The following is a 5,718-nucleotide window of genomic DNA, read 5'->3' as shown; positions in this document are numbered from 1 at the left end:
TGGAGATTAACTTTTGGTCCCTCCAGTTACTCCCTGGAGGATGAAATGTTAGTCTCCCCAGTTGCTCCCCAGAGATTAAATGTTAGTCCCACCAGCTGCTCCCCGAGGACTAAATGTTGGTCCTTGCAGTTACTCTCCAAGGACCAACTGCTCATCCTTCCAGTTACTCCCCAGGGGATGAACTGTTTAGTACTCCATATTGGTGTTACTCCTTATAGGGTTAATTTTTTGTCTCGAACATGCTTTTCAGAGGCCCAAGACATGAGCAGAGCTGCTTGGGCTGGGATTTTTTTTTATCTCGAACATGTTTTTCAGACACAGAACAAGAGCTGCTTGGGTGCTTGTAACATAAAATATGGAGAAAATATAAACAATAGAACACTTTATTTTTTTTACAGTAGCAACGTGTGTGACACGCGCACAAGTGGAGCTGGCCACACACCACTGTTAACACCGACTGTGTGGCATATGGTCAAATGTTCTTTGTGCCTTTGGCGCAAAAACAATGTCGAATATCCAGTAAAGGGCAATCTGCATGGCAAGGCCAGAGACAAGGTCATCTTCGTCAATCTTGATCGATTCGAGCTGTACATGGAGGGCTCTTGCTTGCAGCAGGCTAGTTCCCTCGTATTTCACCGTAGGCATATGATGTGACGCATCCGGGTGCTGCAAAAATAAATGATAGGGTTGTAAGTGTCAAAGCCAACACATGATTATGAGGCACGCTGTAGATGAGTGGTCCATGCAACAGGTCTATTATCAGCATGCAAGTTACATATAATCTTACGTAAGGGGAAATAAAAGCCTCCATCCTCTCCTTCACAAGGCTTGACAGTCAAGCGCACAATCTGAAGCTGTAGGCTTCAGGTCTGAAACGAAAAGTTTTCACAAATTAGGCATGAACACCCTACACCACGATTGCAAGACCTCATATATGAACACAGGCATTGAAAGACAATTTACATTGCAATTACAGTGGATCCTCGATTATAAGGCTTTGAGGGGACCACACAAAACCGTTCTACAATCGGGGCATCGTATAATAAAAAAAAACTTAAGAATATAGGCAGTGATGATGTCTTGCCCAAAAAACAGGTACAGGCTGCCTGAATAATCCCACGGCACGAACCTGCACTGCTTGCAAGGAAGGTAGATTAAGTTATTCAAAAATTGCAGTATTTATTCGATTGTAACACAAGTGTACTTTTTTCACAATTTTCGTTGCTTGAACCATGACCCTTGTGTTCATTCGAATAACGTCAAAATTGACCATTTAAAACAAATCTACTAAATCCCACGATTTCTTGCGTTACGTTGGCAACCTGTAACCTTACGGCTCGATCCAATCCATGGACAGGTCGACCGAAGTGCTAACTTGTTTTTGGTCGGAATCGGCGCTGTTTTCACTGTGCTTGTGACTGGTTACGGTGGTGTAATACCCTATAACCTTTTGTGGTTCGACTCAGTTCATTCGCGGCATTATGGCAACGCAGCACATTTAGTATGACGGTCGCTTCGGGAGACGAGCAATATTGATGGCCGAGGAGCTGGGAAAGAGGCCACACAACAAGAATACAAACATTTCTGATGCTGCTAATTTTTGTAATAGCATAACACTTCAATGTTTGAAACAGTAAGGCGGTGCACAAGGAACCCGAGAGCAGATTCAGAAAGCGTTCGTAAGCAAGAATTTGTAAAAGTGGTGATTGGTCAACCAGGGGGATCGGTTCACCCATGAAACAGGATGCAGAAACTAGGGTGCTGGCCAGTCAAGAAGTGCTGTTATGAAGGCTTGCACATAGAGAGCTTTGTGAATTTAAGTCGACTCATTTGTGCTAGCCAAAACAGATGTCAAAGGGTACAAGATGCTGTTAGTAGTACCAACATAAACAGAGCTTCCAAGTTGCCTTCCAGAACCAACAGAACAAACTCCAACAAAAACAGAGAGAATTAATAATGGCAATGAAAACAGCAAAAGCACAAACACAGGACATTCCACATCGTCAGTGCCACAATAGCTATAAGTCAAGATACATTTACTGGCTATTGCGGACAGCTGCACTTTGTTCCAAAAATTAATCATCCGTGTTGTGAACTACTTTGGCTGTATTGGTTTCCACTCGACAAAGAGCAGCAGTGTCTGTGGATTGCTAACAGCAATTGGAAAATCTTCTATCTGATCACTTGGCGTGGAAACAAGCATAGGAGTGCCGGTGTACGGGCAACCCAATGCAACCCTGAGAAATTTAAAAGCCAGCCGTTATAGAATATTTGCATGAGCTACCGGCATAGTTCTCATGCATTTCAAGTCCACTATGTCATGCCTATGTCGGCCTATGTCCACTATGTCACACCTATGTTGGTGCTCTCCCAGGCACATGTTGAGGCACCGGCCAGTCTGCCCCATGTAAATCTGACCAAATATACACATGATCAAAGGAATAGACCACACAACCCCTGATGGATGCAAGACAAGTTTTGTGGTACCTTTAACTAAGCAAGCCTCCCTTGCCTGGATGTCTTTCTCAATTCGCTTGTGGATTGCTATGCACATATATAACCAGAAAGAAATAATGTAGACAGGATATGAACGACAGTCTGTAAGTGAACTGTGAAAGGCGAGCAGGCAAGCAAGCGAGGCCTCCTTGGTTAAAGCTACCACTAAATTTGTCCAGTGTTTGTCCGAGGCAGTGTATTGTACTCCTTTCACATGTGGTCAAATGCACATAGTACAGACTGGCCAATGCCTAAGTATGTACTTAAGTTATTAACCATATTTGACTCAAAAGGCCAGTATGCTCATCCGTCTTGGCCGTGCATTCCAGCAATAGGACTTCTGGCCAGATTACACGATCGTCACCTATTTTTCACATACAGTGGAAAATTGACACATGAAATCAGTGAGGCACACTGCATAAATAAAAAGACGTGTGCGCCAGCCCCATTAGTAATGGTCTGCCTTCTCTCACAGTGTAAATTTTGTCCTGAAAAGTTACATGAACTGACCGGCAAACTCAAAAGGACGCTACAAATTTCACCTAGTGGACCCGGCTGGTTCTCAGAAAATGCACAAATACAGGGATGGGTATCTGTTGGCATACTGTAGTAATAGTTGGCGCAAGTTAGCTTCGACATTGCTGCCATACTTCAGCTGTCGCAAGGCTACACCTTCACATTTAATTTCAAGAAATTTAAGCTCATCATATGTGTATTTGCCAGTGGCAGTTAATCTGAGGACAAGACAGAAATTATTGTAAATAGCAATGCTAAAGTAACAATGGTAAGCAAAGGTAAGCACGCTGCACACTTAGACCTGTGACATATTTGGCACACTACAGTTCGAATTCTAACATGCACAAAAACTGCACATGTGTGTAGCATAAACAGAGAAAAAATACAGAAATAAAAGCTACAGCATAAAGAACAGTTTCAAAACAATAAAACCAAAATAAGGAGAGTAATATACTGTGTGCAAAGCAAAAATAAGTGAACTTGCAGCCAAGTGATTGAAGCGAGAAAAACATGCTAAACATCAGGACATGTTAGGTTTAGTTTTATATAGAACACAATAATGTGTGCATAATGTTATGAACACAAATAAGCAGCAAGTTGAATAACATTGCATAACTATTTAGCCTATTTAGTAAGCTGAGTTGAGTAATATGTCGATAAGCTTATACACAAATCATACTGAGATCGTAGTTTATGGTACACGTACACTTCATACATACCTGACATGACATCCAGATTACACCCTGTCCTGCTGTAGCCATGGCTGCGGGATCCCTGCATTTCCCTGCCATTATGTTGACACTGCTATAGGGTCACAGTCTCACCACTGCAAAATGAGTAGTGTGTTAACTTATAGCATTGATTGGCACAATAAAACTGTCATATTGTGAACACATGTAAGGTGCACATAAAAACATGTCTGGACTAGTGCAGGGTGGCAACGGAGCACAAGGTCGAGTCACTGAAGAATGTCATGATAATAGGGACCCCTTCATCAAAGTAAAATTTTGAACACGCACGCAGCAGCACATACAAGAAATGTTTGTTTACATACTAGAGTTTGCTTGCATGACTTAGTTTAAACAACTTTCCCCTGCCATGTTTAGTTACGTCATAGTTATGGCAACACCCCTTGTTTTGAAAAGAAAGCTGTACTAGTAGCAAACTGTGACTGCTTACATTCTCGTTTTCTCCTCAAACTGCTCGTAAACCGAAAACCTGGTAAGCATAGATTATTTACAACGTCGAAGAGTTTATAAGCGAAAAAACGTAATTGCCGTAATAATCGGTGAAGAGACAGATCAGTCGTTATTATGCAACTTCAGCAGAAAAGCGGAAGCGCACGTACAGGTGAACACGATTATTTTCGAACGTAATTTTTCTCATCGGAAGAAAACGCTTATCAGGATATTCAATTTCGCATCAAAGCAATAAATTTGCTTAACTAAATTCTGACAAACAGCGCGCAGCATGCACAAGCACAGGTTTCACTGTTGTCGCAGAAGTTCAATTTCCTACGTTCGCAAGGTACGCTATGCACACGCGAGGAGCACACACAACACACGTGTACTTAGCAAGCACGACTGCTTACCTTTTCAATGGTACGACGCTCTCCAAGTTGCCGGTGCTGCGTCGACGACATTACTCCCATCATAGATGTCGCTGCGTAGTGGACGAGCTGAGGCACGCTAACAATACGCATTATTTTTTTTCGACGTCCACCCAACTTTCCACGACAACCAGACAAAGGCCACGACATAAAAATCGTTGGTCCACATTTGCCTGGCGTGCCACGCATACGGCGAGTTCGCAGCGAGACACGAGGTATCTTCTGGCACTTTTGTGCACGCTAACTACGTCCCGTTTCATTACAGCAAACACAAAAACACACGATAGAGAAAATATATCGTAAGCAGCGCGGTTGCAGCTCGCACAGACGACCGCCATCTTGAAGACTGGATGGATGGATGGATGGATGGATGGATGGATGAGGCTGAACCCTTTAAATCGGGCGGTGGCATACGCCACCTAGCCATGGCTATCAACATAATTTGTACTTTGTGGTGGGTGAAATTTCACCCCTGCCTTAATTTTATCCACCAATCAGATAACCTCTGTTTGGTTATCTCTACCCGCTTAAAGTCTATTTTGCCTTCACTGTCCCTAAACCCCAATGCTTTGAAAAAATCAGCCCCGTTGCCTTGCACTGTAGGGTTAAGCCCCTTACAGAAAAGTATGAGGTGTTCAGCCGTTTCCTCTTCTTCTCCACACGCACAGCACAACGTGTCTATACCTTGGTACTTGACTCGGTACATCTTAGTCCGCAATACTCCCGTCCTGGCTTCAAACAACAAAGAGCTTCCCCTAGAATTATCGTAGATATTTTCTTTGGCAATTTCTTGCTTGAAAGTTCGGTATGTGCCCAGTGCTGATTTCGTCTGCATCCCTGCTTTCCACAGACCCCTCTCTGTTTCCTTAACCTTTTTCTTAACCGCTGTTTCCTGGTTTGCACCCCTCCTGCAGTCCAAATATTTGATTGACAGTTTTCTGGTCAGCTTCCTCCATTTTGTATCAACATTCCTCATGTACAAATAACTTAAAACTCTCCTTGCCCACCGCTTTTCTGCCATTTCTCTCAATCGCTCCTCAAATTCTATCTTGCTGCTGGCTTCCCTGCCCTCGAATGACGTCCATCCCATGTCACCC

General features: G+C 43.2%; 1 long non-coding RNA gene across 1 annotated transcript; it reads right to left on the bottom strand.

Moving 5' to 3' along the window:
- Positions 1 to 486: 486 nt before the first annotated feature.
- Positions 487 to 4,916, bottom strand: LOC119437624 (uncharacterized). The gene is made up of 3 exons (XR_005189459.2): positions 3,732 to 4,916; positions 788 to 869; positions 487 to 666 (listed from the first exon to the last, which is right to left on the bottom strand). It is a non-coding gene; the product is annotated as an uncharacterized LOC119437624 (long non-coding RNA).
- Positions 4,917 to 5,718: the final 802 nt, after the last annotated feature.

The sequence above is a fragment of the Dermacentor silvarum genome, chromosome 1, assembly GCF_013339745.2.
Source record: "Dermacentor silvarum isolate Dsil-2018 chromosome 1, BIME_Dsil_1.4, whole genome shotgun sequence".
In the NCBI taxonomy this organism is placed as follows: Eukaryota; Metazoa; Arthropoda; class Arachnida; order Ixodida; family Ixodidae; genus Dermacentor; species Dermacentor silvarum.
The sequence above is the reverse complement of the archived record's forward strand: the minus strand, read 5'-3'. Positions and strand labels throughout refer to the sequence as shown.